Here is a 21,904-nt window from a genome sequence, read left to right on the forward strand (position 1 = left end):
AAAAGTCACAGAACAAAAGGAACTGAGAGAGGGAGGCTACCTGCAGAAAGAACATTGCACACAGAGGGAGCAGAAGAGGCCAGTATGGCAGGTACAGTGATAGCACAAGGGCAGTGGCCCCTTTCAGTTTTTTCTTACTTGGATCCACTTGGTAAGGCTTGAAACAAGCATTGACCCGAATCAAGACCTAGTCATCTAGTGTCCTAGAGTACTTGTACCCCCACGAATGTCAGGTGTCTTAGATGTATGCATCCAGCTTTACATCTGCCATGTCAGAGTTAGGACAAAGAATTTAATCCTATAGCCTCTCACATGAATTACCAAAACAGTTGTCATCACCCCTTGATTGGCACTTAATGAGCAACAGTGTATGGCAGAGAGTGTTAAGGGCGTTATTTCATTGCTCCTATATGATTTCAAGTTGCTTACAGGCAAGATTCATGTCCGATTCATTTTTCTACTCACCTGAGTGCCTTAGATCCAGCACAAACTCCAGAAATCTTTGGGTGACTGAATATATCAGTGCTTTAGCAGCTCTGAGAATTCACTAAACTGTCTTACTAATAAAAACAGTGATACAAAAATGCAGATTAGGACAGCATCATAAACTGGTGGAGGAAAGCTTTGTGTGGAGTATTTAATGAGGAGGTCAGAAAAATCCCGTTTCCTCCCCAAATTATAAAAAAACAGCTACTAAGGCTGGGCACAGTGTCTCACGCCTGTAATCCCAGCACTTTGGGGAGCCAAGGCAGATGGATCACCTGAGGTCAGCAGTTGGAAAACAGCCTGGCCAAGATGGTGAAACCCCGTCTCTACTAAAATACAAAAAAATTAGCTGGGCATGGTGGCACGTGCCGGTAATCCCAGCTACTCCGGAGGCTAAGGCACGAGAATTGCTTGAACCTGGGAGGCAGAGGTTGCAGTGAGCCGAGGTCATGCCGCTGCACTCCAGTATAGGCAATAGAGGGAGAATCCATCTCGGAAAAAAAAAAAAAAAAACCGCTGGTAACAAATGATCTTTCTTGAGTAGTGTGAGAGTTTTACTACAGCCTTCTTCAGAGCCCGTTGGGAATGCTGGGGGCTTCATCAGGAGAATAATTAGCATAAACCCAATGCCAGAGAGACAGGGCCTCATGTGTTAGAGTAACCAACTTGAAAAGAAAATTTTTTGATGATATAATGCAATAACATGCTAATAAGTGAGCAACAAATCATGATATATATTGTTATGTGCCCTCATAGGAAAACTACAGCTAAAGTTTGTGTAGAAAAAAAACGCCTGCTGTTATGCCAAAGAAACTTAATTGTAGAAATTGAGGTACCTTATTAGAGGAAGTTACAGAGTTATTTCAGTGATATTATGGGAATATGTTTTACAGAAATGAAAATTTGGGGGGATTTTGCTGTATGTGGTTGTTTTTATAATAAAATTGTTGATAATTGTCATGGTGAAAGCCAGGTTCTTCTTATCCAGGTGATTGTCCATTCATACTGATGTGTGGAGAGGTATATTGCCAGCATCCCAATGGAGACCTTACTACTAGTTGTGATTAAGTTCTATAGCAGTATTAGTACTTCACAGTACACCCATGGATTGGATTTTATGAGCTGCCCTGAGAGTCTAATAACCTTCATGGTATTTTGTAGAAAAGTGTTTTGTTTTTTTCATTCTAAACAACCAGTTTTCAAATGAACTTTGCTTATGTTCATTAACTATTTAGTATACTTTGGTTTTTTAGGGATTTTTTTAAAAAGTCATTTAAAATATAGTGTTTCTTGAATAATAGTGATAGTTTCATGATACTGGTTTACTGTTATCCACAAAGGTTGTAGTCTTAGACTAGTTAAATTTCCTTTAAAAATAATGGACTTTCAGAATTGGAAAAGAATTTATAAGTGACTTAAGTCCAATATAGAAATCTATTTTATAACATCCTTGACATATTAATATCTAGATTTTGCTGGAGAATATTTGGTGATAAAAGAGTTTTGTTTAATTTTTTGCTATGAAACTATAAGTACTTCAACACATACTTACTGAATGTTGACTAGGTTTCCAATACTGTGTTAGGTATTATGGGCAATACAGAATAAAGGAGCTTAGAAAATAGTTGCAGAGCAAAATAACATATTCATTGGAACAATTTATTCTGCAACTCTTATAGGCACTATGCTAATTTCTGCTGACACAGAAACTTAGCTTTGGTCCTAAAGATATTTAAACAGCTGCAAAGATAAACATTCATATACATCCTTCTAAAACAACATAATTGCTACAGTGTAAATAAAGTGCAGTGGGTACAAAGGAGAAATCATAGTTAACCCTGCCTGGGAAAATCAAGGTTCTTGACATTCTATATACAGGGTGGTTATAGTAATACAGGAATAAATTATATTCAGGGCAGAAAAAGTGATATGGGGTATTATAAAAGATAAGATTTGTGAGGTATGGTAACATTCTACAAATGTCCACTTGGGGGTTTCTAGCAAATAAAGACTTTCAGCTTTGCTTTATTTTATTTGTTATTTTGGAGACGAGTTCTCACTATGTTGCCCAGGCTGCTTTGAAACTCCTGGTCTGTAGTGATCTTCCTGCCTCAGCCTCCTGAGTAGCTGGGATTACAGGTGTGTGCCACCTATCCCCAGCTTCTTTTTTTTTTTTCTTTTTTTTTTTTTTTGAGATGGAGTCTCACTCTGTCACCCAGGCTGGAGTGTGTGCAGCGGCGTGATCTCACTGCAACTTCCACTTCCCGGGTTCAAGCGGTTCTCCTGCCTCAGCTTCCCTAGTAGTTGGGATTACATCCGTGCACCACCACACCCAGCTAATTTTTGTATTTTTCATAGAGACGGGCTTTCACCATGTTGGCCAGAATGGTCTGGAACTTCTGACCTCAAGTGATACACCCGCCTTAGCCTCCCAAAGTGCTGGGAGCCCAGCCCATGCCCAGCTTTTTTGTTATAATAGCACTTCCTGTTTCTAATAAAAGTATAAAGGCTTTTTTTTTTTTTTTTTTTTTTTAATACAGAGTCTCGCTCTGTCACCCAGGCTGGAGTATAGTGGCTCAATCTCAGCTCTCTGCAACCTCTGCCTCCCGGGTTCAAGCAATTCTCCTGCCTCAGTCTCCCAAGTAACTGGGACTACAGACATGAACCACCACGCCCAGCTAATTTTTGTATTTTTAGTAGAGACGGGGTTTCACCATGTTGACCAGGCTGGTCTCAAACTCCTGATCTCAGGTGATCTGTCACCCTTGGGCTCCCAAAATGCTGGGATTACAGGCGTGAGCCACCTCGCCCGGCCCTACATAAAGGCTTTTAAACATACATAGTGACTTTTTTTCATCATGTTCAAAACGTTGACTTTCCTAAGAAGTGTTTGAACTACTGGCAGTATTAAGGTCAGCTATCTTAAAATAGAATTGGCATCTCCCTACTCAAGTTATTTTAGTTCTTAAAAGCTGGTGAGATTCTTTGCCCTGATATCCAAAACTGGGGCTATGTGACCTTAAGTTCAGTATGTTAACTTATTGTTTAGGATGTTGATGTTAAATGTTATAGGTGCTAGATATTGGACTCAGAAAATGCTTAATGCAAGCTGAGACAGTGTTGTAGCAATATTCCCTGAAGAACACTTGTATGCATGATTATATCGGTTAGTCATTTAATATTATATTTTTAGAATTCTGCAAAGGTCTTTTGTCTAATAAATAGGCCATCAGCTATCTCATCATTTTACCTTGTAAGAAACCTTATATGCTCACTGGAAATAGAAAACCTGGATTTAAAAAGTAATAATCATTTCGGCTAGATCAAGTTAATTTAAAGAGAGAAAAAACTAAATCTTTCCCCAAAACTTCAAACAGAAAACGTGGGCTCTCTCATATGCTTTTAGTATGAGTTTAGGTGAAACACATGACTTTTCTGAGGCCCAGTTTTATAAAATGAGCAGGATAGGCATCACTTCCATTTTCCAGATTTATTGTGGAAAAAAAAATGGTGATAAAATAGAACTGTATTGTTTTTAGTCTCTTTAGAAACTACAGACCTCAAAATATCTTCTCTTGGGCAATTACTCTGATCCTCCCCAATTGAAAAACAAAACAAAAAACTGCCTTCTCTTCATCTGGGGCATCTTCAGATAGTCATAAGTGTGATTAGTTGAGCCTCTAACAAACAGAGATTGAAAGAGGTATGGAATCCAGGAGCAAATGTCCTAATTCCGATAGCTACCTACGTCCGTCTCCCAGAAGAATTTGCAGGAACTATACAGACACAGGGGACAAGATCAGGCAGAAGAACATTTAATTAAAGCTAAGGCTCTGGCCCTAAACCACATTATCAGTTTCCTGGTGAGCTAGGCCACACTTCAGATAAGTCTCAAGCACTTTCTTTGCCTAAGCTCTGAAAAATCTACGTACCTGGAAAAAAAGTGGGAGCATGGTAGGGAGTTCTGAAAAAAAAACTCCTTAGCTTCTTTTTCTACACCTTAATCTCTGCTGTGCTCAGGTAAAAAAAAAAAAAAAAAAAAAAAAAAAAAAGATAATCTGGGTAAAGAACAGACAGGGGAGAGGGGAAGGGGAAGAGAGAAGACGGAGGAAGAGAGAGGGGAGAGAGATACTGATTTATTATTGATTCTTCCTGACGCTCATCTGAACAATCCTCCTCAGGCCCTCCTAGGCTGCCATCAACTTCCCAGAGAGAGGCAGCTTCAGACCTATTGTGTCACATCAGTTTTAAGGAAAAAGGGAGACTTCCAAATGATGACTCCCTTTAGAAGCTCTAAAGAAGAAGTCAAAACAGACTGATCCCAAGGTAGAAACAACGCCCTGTGACACCAAGGTTCAGTACTTTTCCTTAAAAGTCACCATGTCTGTCAAGCCCTCTTTCACCTAAAAAGAAGTAAGGAGGAACAAAGAAGAGTCTTTTCTCCCCAGAGATCAGCCATTATCTGGATGATTCAGAAAAATGGAAAAGTGCATAGATGAAATTCTCCCTCTCTAGGTAAAAGACCTATTTGTCTGAAATGTGTGGAACCTGTCTTATCCAAATTGATAATATTTATGGAGTCCAAATAATCTTAACTTCTAAAAATTATAATAATGATTGAAAAAAAATCACTTGCCATCTAGCACACATAAATGACTAACAAGTGCCATGACTCTTGCCTTAACTGCAAGCCTTCTATGCCATAACAAATTATGGATATTATCTTTTGAGAATGACACTATCTATTCCTTCATGTAGATTGGACCACAACCTGGCAGTTGATATCATCTCACTTGGGGAGATATTTTCGTTTGCTAAAAATAAATAGCAAATTATTTTTCAATTATTATAGGAAATTTCTAAATTAATCATTTAAAAATATCCTTTCAGAACAGTTTTATTTGCATGCTTCCCATATTTAGAATTCTGTATCTTTGTCGTGTTCATACCCTGAGGATAATCTGGATGATTTCTGTTTCTCTTTGAACTCTCCCAATTTCTTTGATTCTACTCCTGCTCACAGATTCATCAGTAAACTGCAAGGTTTCTAGAGCTAAGTCAGCTGAGTACAGAACTAAGGTTTCAGTCCCTGGGCATTGCTTCCAAAAGAGATTTTCCTGTATTTTCAGAGCATAATTAGAGATAAATATTTCAAATTCTTCAAACAACTGAAACAAATAGTCTGTTATAAATCAAAATATGTTCTGTGTTTTTATGTATCCATTGAATTTTCTCACATGGTTGTTACTTTGAAATGGATGCTTTCCACATAGATCTTAAATTGCCATGGATCAAATAATTCACTGGTCTTTATGGCTTATGGGAAAAATGCCATGAAGCAGAATGAGAAGAAGCTGCTTCAGATCTTTCCCACCCCCTTCATTTCTGAAAAAATGTGCTCGTAATTCCTTGTTTGGCCTAGAGCAGCTTTCTTCAAAAGAAGAAAGGGAAAAAAACAATGTGGATACAACATATTATTCAAGATATAGGTAATATAAGCATCCTTGATGGCTGGAAAGCTTCCGTTTAACCAAGGGTTTAAAAAATGAACATTAATAGCATGTATTGTCATTCTCATCCTCAGAAAAGTTATTATGTCAGTATTTACAGTGATAGGAAAATTGTATTTACTAAGCAAAATTTCAAAATGTAGACATGATTCTAATGTGGATATGATGGTTTCTTTCTTACCTAGGAATAAACAGACCATGTGTCCCAAATCTGGTACTCTCTTTGTGTCTCTTAAATGAGTCAGCACTTAACTCTGGCTTTAGAAATCACTAGACTGATATCACTTGGCAGTTTGGAGAATGTGCAAAATGAATTGTTTCATGTCAGAGGAAGGTAGCTAGAGGCCAAATATTTCCAGATGTTCTCTGGCATCTGAATATATGAATGCATATGCTTGCCTTAGCTGTGGTTTGTTCCTCCTTAGGGATATGGGGGACAGTGTTTATTTTATTTGTTCTCTTCATATTTATTGCATACCTACTTTGTGCCAGGCAATGAAAACTAAGCTCTTTAAAGAGCTTACTGCTCCTTATACTGTTATTTGTTCTGTATAATGATTTAAGATTTGCTGTAGCTTTTTCAGTGCTTAATCTTTCTATCAGTGACATTTAATGTTCCTCAGGCATTTCTCATGGTGCATAACTGAAGGAGTTTTGCTTGATACTAGTTTTGATTATGTATTAATAAAACCTGTATAAAATGTACCATTATACTTTACCACTGAAAAAATCCATAAGTTCAGAAATCTAAGTTTGAATGAACTTATCTCTTCAATCCCTTGGATTTTTTTTCCCCAAGCACTCCATGCCTCAAATGTACCAAGGTATGATTTTTTTTATTTTCCTTTTCCTATTGCTATTGGAGAAATAGGCAACTAATAAAAACAGACCTTTTACTCTGCTCTTGTAAATACCTTAGACTTTGGCAGTTTGCCTTAGACTGGTTTTTGTCTCACTTTACTATATGGGTGTAAACTTCCTCCCTGTAAACAGTGTGTTATTTCCTGGCCATGATATAAATGTTAAGCATCATCATCATTAAAAATAAGGGAGATTCAGACAAGTCTCAAAGGTGGGAAAAAAAGAAAAGAGAGAGAGAGAGAGATGATCCAAACAATGGAATGCTATATAGTGCTAGAAAAAATAATAATAACTCTCAAGCCATGAAAAGACATGGAGGAACATTAAATGCACATTGCTAAGTGAAAGAAGCTAATCTTAAAAGGATACATGCTGTATAATTCCAACTGTATTATATTCTGGAAAAGGCAAAACTACAGACAGTAAAAATATCAGTTGTTGCTTAGAAAGGACAAAGGAGGGAAGGTATAAACAGGTATAGCTCAGAGGTCTTTTAGGGCAGTGAAATGACTCTGTGGGATATTACAATGGATACATGTTGTTATACATTTGTCCAAATCTACAGAACATCCAACACCAAGAGTGAACCCCAAGGTAACTGTAGACTTTGGATGATAATGATGTGTCAGTGTAGGTTCATCGATTGTAACAAATGTACGACTGTGGTTGAGCTTGGTGATAATGGGGAAGGCTATACATGGGTGGAGGTAGGGAAATCTCTGTGCCTTCCTTTCAGTTTTGCTGTGAACCTAAAGCTGCTCTAAGAAAATTTAAAAGCCTTTTTAAAAAGTAGAAGAAAAGAAGAGAGCATGTGCACAGCAAACAGGAAATGATGCCACATACTTGCAGTTTTGCTTTTCCATTTCTACTGGAGACAAGGACAGTGTTTGTCCTGATGATAGTGATGCAGCATGTGTGGTGCTCACAGATGTCTATTTCTGTGCTCTTGTGGTGATTGCCCCCAAATATGCATATAGTGGACATAATGCATAGCAAGAGTTGTGAATAAGACATTTACTAAGAATGAAAGCATTTAAATGTTCACTCCTTCAGAGGCATCTACTCTGCCTTTTCAATTCCTTCTCATTCTCACCAACACTTTTTGTACTTAAAATATTTTCAATAGTTCAGCCTTGAAACACAATCTACATTTTCAGAGTTGATTCTGTCACTGATGAGGGGAGTTGATCTCGTGCCTTTGGACAATGAGTGCTTTCTTTGACCTCGAGCGTCTTGTTTCTGGGGGAAAGTACTCAGTCAAGTTTGTGCATTAACTGATAACTTAGTAACATGAAAGTTAATTCCTTTCCCTTCTATTTCTGTCCCTTTGCCCAAGATAAATGGGTCTACCTCAGAAAGGAAGAGTGACGCTCCATCTTTTCAGTCTTTATCCCTCTCTCTCCCCAAATGCATCCCTTTGCTCCTGCCTCTGGAACCACAGGCTCTAACCTACTAGCTTCAAGTCCCAAATGAAGTTACTTCTACTCCACTAAGCCTACCCTGCTTACTCCAAGCCTGAGCTCTTACTGTACATATTGTCATATTTGCACTCTCATTTGATTTTTTATGTGGCTATTTATGTCCCTCTAGCAAGATTGCATGTGCTTTTAGAACCAGCCGGGCACGGTGGCTCAAGCCTGTAATCCCAGCACTTTGGGAGGCCGAGACGGGCGGATCGCGAGGTCAGGAGATTGAGACCATCCTGGCTAACATGGTGAAACCCCGTCTCTACTAAAAAATACAAAAAAAAAAAACTAGCCGGGCGAGGTGGTGGGCGCCTGTAGTCCCAGCTACTCGGGAGGCTGAGGCAGGAGAATGGCGTAAAACCTGGGAGGCGGAGCTTGCAGTGAGCTGAGATCCGGCCACTGCACTCCAGCCCGGGCGACAGAGTGAGACTCCATCTCAAAAAAAAAAAAAAAAAAACAGCAAATACTGGCTATGCCTCTTTGGTTTTCCTATGACGCTTAGCATGTATTACCTTGGCACAAAAGTAATTGTGGTTTTTGCCATTACTTTCAATGGCAAAAACCACAATTACTTTTATGCTAACCTAATGGTAGATAGTAGGTATTCGATATGTTTCTGTTGGTAAAGGATAGCCTGCTCTTCGTATCTCTTAACAATCCCTGGAGAATAGGTCTTTGGGATGTGATTTTGCTATATCCTTCTTAGGTCAACACAGATAACTTGGTTTGTTCTGCCAGACTGGGGGCAAGTCTAGATGAGCAACCTCAGGGTAGATATCCTTGGTACTACCTATATTTGAATCGATGAGGTAGAGAGAGGATGAAGCATAAAGTTAACTGCCTTATATTGGCCACTTGCCTTTTTGTGGCTCTACTTTACCTGTTTGGATCAAATCTGTCATAACCAAGTTAAAGTACTGTCTTTTTAAAGAATAAGACACAATCTAAAGACTACATCTGGATCACAAGTTAACATATTGGAATGGTACCACCTATTTTATCATACACTGCAAATTTTCTTATTTCCTCTTCCTATAACAATATAATCATAACTGTGTTTTAAAGTCCAAGCTGGTAACTCATGCCTGTAATCCCAGCATTTTGGGGGTCCAAGGCAGGGGGATCACTTGAGCCCAGGAGTTCAAGACTAGCCTAGGCAATATAGTGAGAACCCACCTCTATAAAAAATAAAAATAGAAAACAGGTCCAAGCTGGAGAAATAATTTGGGGATTATAGTTCATAAAAAAGAACAATGGGGCCAGGTGCAATGGCTTACACCTGTAATCCCAGCACTTTGGGAGGCTGAGGCAGGCAGATCACGAGGTCAGGAGATTGAGACCATCCTGGCTAACATGGTGAAACCCTGTCTCTGCTAAAAATACAAAAAATTAGCTGGGCATGGTGGTGGGCGCCTGTAGTCCCAGCTACTTGGGAGGCTGAGGCAGGAGAATGGTGTGAACCCAGGAGGTGGAGCTTGCAATGAGCAGAGATCGCACCACAGCACTCCAGCCTGGGCGACAGAGTGAGACTGCATCCCCTCCCACCTCCCCACCGCCCCCCGCAAAAAAAGAAAAGAAAAGAAAAGAAAAAGAACCATGGACTTTATTGTTGAGGATATAGGAAAGTACGTATTTTCATATGCTGTTGGTGGAACATGTGTAAAGAAATTCAGCCTTTTTTGGCCGGGCGCGGTGGCTCAAGCCTGTAATCCCAGCACTTTGGGAGGCCGAGACGGGCGGATCACAAGGTCAGGAGATCGAGACCATCCTGCCTAACATGGTGAAACCCCGTCTCTACTAAAAAATACAAAAATCTAGCCGGGCGAGGTGGCAGGCGCCTGTAGTCCCAGCTACTTGGGAGGCTGAGGCAGGAGAATGGCGTAAACCCGGGAGGCAGAGCTTGCAGTGAGCTGAGATCCGGCCACTGCACTCCAGCCAGGGTGACAGAGCAAGACTCCGTCTCAAAAAAAAAAAAAAAAATAAAGAAATTCAGCCTTTTTTGAGGGGAGGGAATTTGACATGTAAGTTTACCTTGTGTGGCACTACCCAAGCAACACAATTTTTCATAATGTTAATTTGTCTCAACTAATTTTTGTATTAAGATATACACATCTATATCTGCGAAAGATGGTAAAACAGGTGTTACAATTCAAAACAGTCCTCTGTTCAATGTGTATAGTCGTGATAGATATTAAAAAATAACAAAAATGCATACACGGACCCCAAAGCAAGATGAACATTTCTGTGGAGCACAAATGGAATGCTGAATGGGTCTGAATCAATTGCTGGGCTCTTATCCAAAACTAAGCAGTAGCAGCCAGGAGCTCAGCTCCTGCCAGTAAAGGGAACCATAAATGCACCAAGCAAGATAAGAGACTGGAGCCTGGTCACTGTTTCAAGCCAAAAGTCCCCACTCCCAAAAAGAAGCTGAAAAAGTATACTGATGAACTGGATGCTGGAGCCGGTACTTCAGAGCAAAGTGTGCATCTAAGGTGCCTGCCAACCAGAAACTGAGTCAGCCTGTCCACTGTCTCCCAGACTGACTCTGTGAGGTCCTGACATCACAGTGGAACATCAGAACACCATGATAAGACCTATTGATGGACTCTGGGGGGCTGGGGGCTGGGTGCAGAAAACCACAAAAGTACACTCAAGAGAAGCAGTGGAAAACATACGCCTACTCAGGATGTGTCTACCACCCAGAACACATGAAAAAAACTATGTTAAGAAAGACTATTAACAAAATTAACAATTGGAACACAGATTCATGCAAGATGAAATTAAGTTTTAACCAGATGACGATGAATTTAAAATAAATATACAGAGAGTGGTTAAAAAGATCAAGACATAACATTTAAAAAGTAGGGGCTGGGGTGCTGGGGAAATTGGCTAGCCATAAGTAGAAAGCTGAAACTGGATCCTTTCCTTCTTCCTTATACGAAAATTGGATTAGAGACTTAAATGTTAGACCTAAAACCATAAAAACCCTAGAAGAAAACCTAGGTAATACCATTCAGGACATAGGCATGGGCAAGGACTTCATGTCTAAAACACCAAAAGCAACAGCAACAAAAACCAAAATTGACAAATGGGATCTAATTAAACTAAAGAGCTTCTGCACAGCAAAAGAAACTACCATCAGAGTGAACAGGCAACCTACAGAATGGGAGAAAATTTTTGTAATCTACTCCTCTGACAAAGGGCTAATATCCAGAACCTACAAAGAACTCAAACAAATTTACAAGAAAAAAACAACCCCATCAAAAAGTGGGCAAAGGATATGAACAGACACTTCTCAAAAGAAGACATTCATACGGCCAACAGACACATGAAAAAATGCTCATCATCACTCGCCATCAGAGAAATGCAAATCAAAACCACAATGAGATACCATCTCACACCAGTTAGAATGGCAATCATTAAAAAATCAGGAAACAACAGGTGCTGGAGAGGATGTGGAGAAATAGGAACACTTTTACACTGTTGGTGGGACTGTAAACTAGTTCAACCATTGTGGAAAACAGTGTGGCGATTCCTCCAGGATCTAGAACTAGAAATACCATTTGACCCAGCCATCCTATTACTGGGTATATACCCAAAGGATTATAAATCATGCTGCTATAAAGACACATGCACACGTATGTTTATTGTGGCACTATTCACAATAGGAAAGACTTGGAATCAACCCAAATGTCCATCAGTGACAGACTGGATTAAGAAAATGTGGCACATATACACCATGGAATACTATGCAGCCATAAAAAAGGATGAGTTCGTGTCCCTTGTAGGGACATGGATGCAGCTAGAAACCATCATTCTCAGCAAACTATGGCAAGAACAGAAAACCAAACACCGTATGTTCTCACTCATAGGTAGGAATTGAACAATGAGAACACTTGGACACAGGAAGGGGAACATCACACACCGGGGCCTATTGTGGGGAGCGGGTAGGGGGAGGGATAGCATTAGGAGATATACCTAATGTAAATGACGAGTTAATGGGTGCAGCACACCAAATGGCACAAGTATACATATGTAACAAACCTGCACGTTATGCACATGTACCCTAGAACTTCAAGTATAATAATAAAAAAAAAAAAAGTAGGGACTGGGTACAGTGGCAAACACCTATAATCCCTGCACTTTGGGAGGCTAAGGTAGGCACCTCGCTTGAGCCCAGGAGTTCAAAACTAGGCTGGGCAGCATGGCAAGACCCCATCTCTTAAAAAAAAAAAAAAAAAAATTTAGTTGGCCAGGCATGGTGGCACACACCTGTATCCCCAGCTACATGGCAGGCTGAGGTGGGAGGATCACTTGATCCCAGGATTTTGAAGCTGCTGTGCGCCATGATCACGCTACTGCACTCCAGCCTGGGCAACACAGCAAGACCGTATTTCCTATCTCAATCAGTCAATCAATAAAGTAGGTAGATAGGACTTAAGAGCTGATATAACAAATTTAGAAATCTTGGAAATAAAGTCAATGAATTATAAAATATCAACAGATAGAATAACTGGACTGTACTCAGTAGCATAAAGAAGTAATGAATTAAACAAGAGTTCTGAGTTTACCCAGAGCCCGGCACAGAGAGAGACAGGAATCAAAAGGCACACTCATAAAAGACAGACTGAGAGACGCTAACGTACATCTCAGAGTAACTGTAGAAGAAAATGGAAGAAAGGATGGAGCAATATTTGAAGAAATATTTGCTTTAATTTCCCAAAATTAAAGAAAGTCAAGTCCTTAGTTCCAGATATGGAGTAGGATTAATCCACATATATTCAGAATTAAAGTGAACCTGCAGAAAATCCTGAGACGAAAGGTAAAATCTTAAAAGCTACCTTAAAGATAGATTGCGCACTAAAGAACACAAACTGACAGCCAGCTTCTCATCAGAAAAAATATGGGGCAGGGAAAATGTAATAATATTTTTAAATGCTGAGAGGAAATTACTATCAAAACAGAGTTGTATAACTTACCAAATAATTACTGAAGAATGAAAGCAATATAGGAATTCTCAGTCTTACAGGATATATGAGTTTCCCATCCACAGACTTTTATTAAGAGTCATTAAGGTGTACGCTTCAACCAAAAGGAAAATGAACCCAGGGAGAAGTTATGGGATCTAAGAAAACTAGTGACTCATAATTTAATAAATATATAAACAAACACAATCAAGTACAGGTGGCAAAAAAAAAAAAAAAAGGTGTTTCAAAAGACAGCAAAAACAAACTCAGAACAACAAACTGGTATAGTTCAGTGGGTAGTTACAACATATTCTTGGAAGTGGTGTGGAGATACTAAAAATTTTAAATGTACATTTTAAGAAATTATAGATAACCTCTAGAAGATCAGAAATACAGTTGCTATCTTCCTAACCAGCTGAGAAGGGGTTGGGTGGGATATAGGAGATAGAGAAAAAATGACCAGTGCAGTAGAAGGCAGGAAGGAGAAGGGAAAAGTATAAATGAAAATTAAAATCTAGAAATAAGTGCAAATATCCAAATATGAGTGAGCAAAATAATGGATTAAGTTCACTTATAGAAAGAAAGGAGTGGTTAGTTTGTTTTTTAAAAAATTCAAAAGGCAGAAACCTCAAAATATTATAAGGGTAAAAACAGAGATTAAAAGATAATATAACACAAATACCCAAAAAAGCTGGTAGAGTAATGTTAATATTAGATAGCATTTAGCCCTCCCATCTTCAAGAATACACCTTTATCTAAACAAGGTATATATTTAGTTTTCTAATATGCACAGGTTCTTGTAACCACCACCACAAACATGATACAGAAGAATCTCAACACCCCAAAGAATTCCTGCTGCTGACCGTTGCAATGAACCCCCCAACCTCAGCCTTTAACCTCTGATCTGTTCTGTGTCCTCATCTCTCTGTCCTATTTTTCAGAATGCCTTGTAAATCAGATAGTATGTAACCTTTTGAGACTAACACATTTTTTAGTAGCAAAACTCCCTACATGCATGTCATCATGGGAATGTCTTCCGTAAATTATAGTACATCCACAATATGTAATTCCATGGCACTTAGAATGAAGTAGATATCCAGGTGCCAATGTATTAACACCTTCAAGACATACCATGAAAGAGAAAAACTCAAGGTGCAGGAACAATACATCTAGTAAGATCTTATTTGTTTATATATCATGTACATGTAAATGCACAGACATAGATCTGGAATGGTATACACCAAACTTCTCAGGGCTCACGAAGGAATGGCAATGGGAATAGGAAGAAGGAAAGGGAGGACTCTACCTTCTGTGTTAAAAATAAATGTTTTGGGCCGGGCGCGGTGGCTCAAGCCTGTAATCCCAGCACTTTGGGAGGCCGAGACGGGCGGATCACAAGGTCAGGAGATCGAGACCATCCTGGCGAACACGGTGAAACCCCGTCTCTACTAAAAAATACAAAAAAACTAGCCGGGCGAGGTGGCGGGCGCCTGTAGTCCCAGCTACTCGGGAGGCTGAGGCAGGAGAATGGCGTGAACCCGGGAGGCGGAGCTTGCAGTGAGCTGAGATCCGGCCACTGCACTCCAGCCCCGGCGACAGATTGAGACTCCGTCTCAAAAATAAATAAATAAATAAATAAATAAATAAATAAATAAATAAATAAATGTTTTGGCCGGGTGCGGTGGCTCACATGAGGCCTGTAATCCCAGCACTTTGGGAGACCGAGGCGGGCAGATCGTTTTGAGCACAGGATTTTAAGACCAGCCTGGGCAACATGGTAAAACCCCATATCTACAAAAAAATACAAAAAGTAGCCAGATATGGTGGTGCATGCCTGTGGTCCCAGCCACTCAGGAGGCTGAGGCTGGAAAAGCACTTGAACTCGGGAGTTGGAGGTTGCAGTGAGCCAAGATCATGCCACTGCACCCCAGCCTGGCAACAGAGCAAGACCCTGTCTCAACAATAAATAAATGTTTTTTTAAAAGACAGATTTACAGTAACAAAAAAATAAAATACATAGACATAACTTCATAATGTACAAAATCTATGTGAGAAAACTATAAAACACTCCTGAAAGGCACAAAAATAGATGCAAACAAGTAAAAATACACACCATAAGGAGGAAGAATCAACATCATGTCAGTTCTTAACTTGTAAAGTGATCCCAATAGAAATACTACTAGGATATTTTTTTTCTGTATCTACATAATTTGATGACAAAGTTTATTGTGAAAGACAAGCACAAATTTGAGCACTTGTCACACTAATTACTGATTTAGATGTCTCACTCCTGTGCTTGACTTTGAAGGGCTTTTTGTTCTTATTGGTATCCCAAACATAACAACTGACATATAGTAGATACTACTCCAGAATGATTGACTTTTCCTGAGGCACACTCAGAATTCAGCATGTATGTTCTACATGTCTGGCATGTAGTAGATAAGCTGCCTTTGTTTATATGCTCTTTGTTATTTCAGGCAGTTTCTCTGAAGCTAAGTGGTTTTATTTTGTTTTAACCTCAGCCCCTTGGTGTCTCATTCATGCAAATGTGGTACCTTTTCAACTGGTTATCACAGGTGGATTCTACTTTTCACTTCCATACTTTTCTGGCAACTGCCTAAATAAGTGTCATCCTGATGTGTCTTAATGATTCTAACAAAGGACTAAGACTAAACGTACATCATACAAAAATGTAGCCATAAATATTATGACTTAAAATAGTGAAAATTTCTATTAAAAGGCCCTAATTTCACATTGACCATTCAAGGTATTTCAGTATGCAATAAAGTGTGCGCATACTCCACTCAAAATGCATCTCTCTGTAATCCCAGCACTTTGGGAGGCCGAGACGGGCGGATCACGAGGTCAGGAGATCGAGACCATCCTGGCTAATCCGGTGAAACTCTGTCTCTACTAAAAAAATACAAAAAACTAGCCGGGCGAGGTGGCAGGCGCCTGTAGTCCCAGCTACTCGGGAGGCTGAGGCAGGAGAATGGCGTAAACCCAGGAGGCGGAGCTTGCAGTGAGCTGAGATCCGGCCACTGCACTCCAGCCTGGGCGACAGAGCGAGACTCTGTCTCAAAAAAAAAAAAAAAAAATGCATCTCTAAGTCTGATAGTTACAATTTAAAATATTTGATTTCTCTTCCTAATTCGAACAGCATTTTCAGGCAGGTTTGGATGGGTTGTTCCTTTTTTTAGAAAGCTTGAATTTTGGCCTATGCTTCTCTTGAAACCCTTCCCCTCCCCCATAGAAAGCAAAAGCAAGAAATTCAACTTATTTCATTGACCTTAGAATTGAGGAAGGATCTTCAAGATCCTCTTTTATCTTTTCAAAAATAGCTGTTGTGCTTTCTCAATATGATGATTTGCAGATCAGAATTGAAGAATCCAAATTTTAATGATTCCATTTAACCAATTATTGCAACCCTTGGGTTTCTTTTCCGTAAGTACTGCGTAGATATTATCACAGTCATGGAACAAGTTTATGTGTACGTTTTTCTCTCCAAGGATTTTAATTGGGAAGCCTTGAGGAGTGTTTTATACTCCTGGTGTCAGTTCCTAAAGATCCAGAGGATAGGCAGGGCGCGGTGGCTCACTCCTGTAATCCCAGTACTTTGGGAGGCCAACGTGGGCGGATCACAAGGTTAGGAGATCAAGACCAGCCTGGCCAATATGGTGAAACCCCATCTCTACTAAAAATACAAAAATTAGTCGGGTGTGGTGGCACGCACCTGTAGTCCCAGCTACTTCGGAGGCTGAGGCAGAAGAATCACTTTAACCCAGGAGGCGGAGGTTGCAGTGAGCTGAGATCGTGCCACTGCACTCCAGCCTGGGTGACAGAGCAAGACTCCGTCTCAAAACAAACAAAAAAAAGGTCCAGAGGATATTGGGTCAATCCCCAGTCTAATGTCCCCAGGCAGGTTCCTAGAAGGATTAGGTTCCCATGGTCCCAGTTTCTGCTTCCATGGAAACCGTTAGATTACCTGTCCCAGGTAAACTCTGTATAACTTTGATCACGGCGTGAAATTTGCTGTGCTTCTACAAAATGCATTCATAAAAAGTGTGGCTGGTGTGAGTGTGTGTGTGTGTAGCAGATTTTACTAAAGATTTGAGAGAGATTGAAAGGTATTTGTATCTCAAAATAGAAATAATGAGCATATACTCCAACCACCTGCTGTGTGGCTTGACCTAATTTTCTTCTTCCCTTCTAGCCTGTCCGTGCTCTCCTGATTCACCTCCTCCTACTTCCAAGCCTGTTCACTCCAATGTAAAGTAGGCAGTTTAGCTGTCTCTTTGTACCTTGGCTTAATCCGACCCTTGCTCCCAGTGTCTCATTCTTCTGTGTCCCTCTTTTCCTCCTTCACTTAGACATTTTCCTTACCATAAATGATTTCATTCCAAGAATTCTCGGAATTCCCATAGCAGCTTTTAGAATATTAATTTTTCTCACTTTTATGCATTTTGGATCAGGTTCTCTTGTTCATTTTAATTTTTTTTCTTCACCACTTCCCCCAATTTCTTCCCCCTTTTTCTCTCCCTCTTCCTACATAAAGACACCATGTAACTCCATTCTCAAGCCTTTTTCCTCCAAAAGCAGCTGAGAGTTGCCCTTGAAAGAAAATGGTGGAATTCCTCCATGTGATGATGTGTGTGGATGAGCTGCTGGTGATTAACTGAGCCTCGGGGCTTTGTAAAAGGGGATGCGGTTGGGCACTTTCTCCCTGCCCCTACTCCAAGCACTCTTTCTTAGTCCTGTACCAACAGCCTGAAACCCTACAACTATTCTTTTGAGATTTGCTTTGTAGCCTTTCTTTAAGGCTTGTTTTCCACCCTGATCTTTAAATTACTGTGTAAAGAAAAAGAAACGTGAAGTATAGGTCTGATTAGGCAGACTTCTCAAAAGGATAGGAAAGATAAAACAAAAACTTCCTAATTCTCACAGGCTACTGTTACACAGACATGGCAAAAACACTGTTTAACCTTTTTTGTTAAAAGAAGAAGAAGGAAAAGGAGAAGGAGACGGAAGAAGAAGGAAAAAGAAGAAAGAAGAGAAGAAAGAAGCCTGCCTGCCTTATTTTTTTTTCCTTATTTTTCTCTTTGAAAATTCTGATCCTTTTCCCAGTTCTTCCCAACATTGCAGTGTTCAGAAATACAGTTTCTATTTAACACGGAGGGTAACTTCCTCTCTCTTGTAGCTATGGCACTGTTTAAATCTTCATACTGTTTACTGTTGGACCCCTTAACCTTGCTGTTTCTTTTTGTAGTCCTGGATTTGACAGCCAGCCCTCACATTCTTTTGGAATTCTACTCAGAGCTACCTCTCTGCGGGAGTCTTCTTGTGATGTGTTCCCTCAGCAGCATGAGATGCTACTGTTGTTAGTGACTAAATTCCAGTATTGTTTTCTTCTCAGGGCTCATTTCTGGGTGATTAACAGCTTTTAGAAAATAGATCACTGTCTTTATTCTCCTGAGATTTGAGTAGGCACGCTTCAAAAAATATCTTCATGAAGGAATGAAAGAGAAATATGAAGTCAAAAGAGTGAAGAGAACTTCTGGAGATTGCCTGTGGTGTAAGCTTCCTACGCTGGGCTGTTCTCTACAAAGCCATACTAGCAGAAGCTAGGTGAAATGAGAAGAATGTGGGGAGTGGTGGAAGAACACTAGGCTGGAAAGAAAAGACAGGTTTAAATTCCTGTTCTGCCATTTCCTAACTGCGTGAACGTGTGCAGGTCATTGAAGTTTTCTAAACCTTGGTCAGTTTCTTTTTCTGTAGAATGGAAAGAATGTGACCTAATTCTCCAGCATGGCAGATTCCAGCTAATTAGACATTTTTGTGCAAAATATAAAAGCGCAGTTGCACTGTATGGCCATAACCCCAAGTGCACACAGCTGAGTGAGAGGTACACAAGCTAGATTTCAACCTACACTTGCCCTTCAGCTGGGCACCCTGGTACAGTGCATCACCTACAATCCTATACGGCAGCCAAGTTCCTGAAGTCCACTATCTTCTTCCATTAGGAGCAAGCCTCGGGAAGGGGTCAGGCAGGGGTACAGAAATGGGGCCCACTTGGTTGCTTAGCAGGAACTTAGCACCGTAAGAAGATGAGAAGATGCCTCCCTTTTTACCTTCTATTTAATCTTGCTTTTACACTGATTCCTCTGTGTTTGCTAGCTAGCTATTTATTTATTTATTTATTTATTTATTTATTTATTTATTTTGAGACAGAGTCTCACTCTGTTGCCCAGGCTGGAGTGCAGTGGTGAAATCTCAGCTCACCGCAAGCTCTGCCTCCTGAGTTCACTCCATTCTCCTGTCTCAGCCTACCGAGTAGCTTGGACTACAGGCTCCCGCCACCACGCCAGGCTAATTTTTTGTATTTTTAGTAGAGACGGGGTTTCACCATATTAGCCAGGATGGTCTCGATCTCCTGACCTCATGATCTGCCCGCCTGGGTCTCCAAAGTGCTGGGATTACAGGCGTGAGCCACTGTGCCTGGCCTGTATGTTCATCATATAATTAACAATGTCATATTAACAATAGTTCAAGGGTGTCACTCTCGAAGAATGTGCTCAAGGAAGCACATTGCTTTTCCCTGCTGATCTCTGGCCCCCTCCCTCTGCCTACTTCCCAAGTTGTTGGAGCGTTAAATGAGATCATGAACAGGAAAGCATCTGGAACATGATCCCAAGCCCTTCTCTTTTATGTTTCTTCAAGATAGTCTAGTATTTGTCTGGGCTTTCTCCTGGTGGTTTTTTGTTTGTTTGTTTTTTGTTTTTATTTTATTCCAGGGGTTTCCAAAGTATGGTGCTTGAATCCCGAGAAATATGATGAATGCTCCATTGATATGCGAAATGAAAGTGAAAACTTTTCTCTATATTTATTTTAAACTTGAAATAAGTTAGCTTTTTGATTATTTGACATATTGATTGATGTCAATATTCATTAATTATAGGAAGACATAAATATAGTGGGTAGGCATACTCAACATTTTCCTCTAAGTAATAGAAATGTTTGAAGACCACTGCTGAATTCTCACATCTAAGTAGCCATCTGAATCCTCTAAATGCAATCGCATTTGTTGTTCTTACCTGCATTCTTTTGATTTAAATAGTAAATAGTTGCCCCCTGCTTTATCTTCCAAGACAGAACTTTATAATTCTTGTGGTGAAACCTCCTCTCTTCCCGCAATCTCATTTCTTGTTATCTGCATAAGACATGGCAAGCAGTAAGCCTTTTCCGTAAAATGTGACTTGCTTGTGCAAAATGATTTGTTAAGATAAAGTCAAATTGGGATCCTTCTGACTTAATCCTAGACATTCGGGAAAATGCGGATATGAGCTCTGGGTCTAGGTGATTCTGAGCTAGATGACATTAGGCAAGTTACTTAACCTGAGTCCATGCCTCAGTCTCCTCATCTATAAAATGGAAATAATAAGAGTACTTGCTGTCATCTGATTAAGAGGGCAATTAACAGAATTAATGCCCATGACTTTATGAAAAGATGATCAATTGCATATTAAGCACAACAGAAGTTTGCTGCTGTCATCACTGTAATCACCATCTTCATCTTCATTCCTGGAAGAGGTGTCCTGCACACCCAGACTGATAACAACCCTGAACTGGAAGGACTATTGGCAATTTTGGATTCATTTCCTTTCTCAGCAAATATACACTGGTGGTCTTCCATGTACTAGACACTTTACGAAGTGTTGGGTGCTTCACTCTGTCATCAGCCTCATGCTTCTATATGGTGGGATGCTAGTTCCCTTGTCACCAGCTTGTGGTCACCATACCATGCTATAGCAGACCACTTTACAATGGGTTCAGTTTCTATGCCTATAATCAAGGTAAAGGACTTTGATGTGGCAAAATCACTAACCACTGTTGGTGCAGAATCACTAAACATTGTGGATTTCCAGACATTTGACATTTTAAGGTACAAATAGACTTTCCCTGCATTATTAATTCCACATGTCATTGCCAAATACTCTTTGGTTATTCTTCCTTTGAATTGTCAACTTTTTGTTCATAGAGTTCCACTTACATGGGCCTCCTCCTGAAGATGACTCCTCTAGGTCGATTCAATGTGTATTCTGTCACATCCTACCTAATCTTCAAAAAGGGTGCATTCATTCTTTCTTTCCCAAATTGCAATTTTTTGAGTCGGCTGGACATTCTTACAGCTTAATATTCTTTTCAACAAACTGAAGCATTGGTAGAAGGATGGTGGTTCTCAAGGTAATATTTTGTGTGAAACGCTAGCAAACCTAAACAATTATTTTACTATTGAACACTTCTGTATTTTTTTCTCTCTCTCTGAAGGAATAGTTTTTATAAAAGCTTAGCAAAATTTCCATTACATTCATTCGTATTAATTTATATATACAGTCTAGAATATGTATAGAAAAAGAAGGGGGAAACAAAATAGGAATTTCTTTCATAGTTCCTCATTCTTATCTTTCTGCTTCTCATACACAGACTGATACAATCTTTGGGGACATCTAACTCAAGATTGAGTCTGAGAAGGTGATATACTTCCCAGATTGGTGACTGATTCTCCCGGAATCCAGTGAGAGAATTGCTAATTTTTTTTTTTTTTTTTTTTTTTTTT

General features: G+C 39.8%; 1 protein-coding gene across 4 annotated transcripts in view; it reads left to right on the forward strand.

Annotated features, from left to right (window-relative positions):
• Positions 1-21,904, forward strand: part of LRRC8C (leucine rich repeat containing 8 VRAC subunit C) — a 120,389-nt gene that overhangs the window by 66,142 nt on the left and 32,343 nt on the right. The gene's annotated exons all lie outside the window — the stretch shown is intronic.

The sequence above is a fragment of the Trachypithecus francoisi genome, unplaced genomic scaffold (genome assembly GCF_009764315.1).
Source record: "Trachypithecus francoisi isolate TF-2019V2 unplaced genomic scaffold, Tfra_2.0 Lachesis_group12, whole genome shotgun sequence".
Lineage (NCBI taxonomy): Eukaryota > Metazoa > Chordata > Mammalia > Primates > Cercopithecidae > Trachypithecus > Trachypithecus francoisi.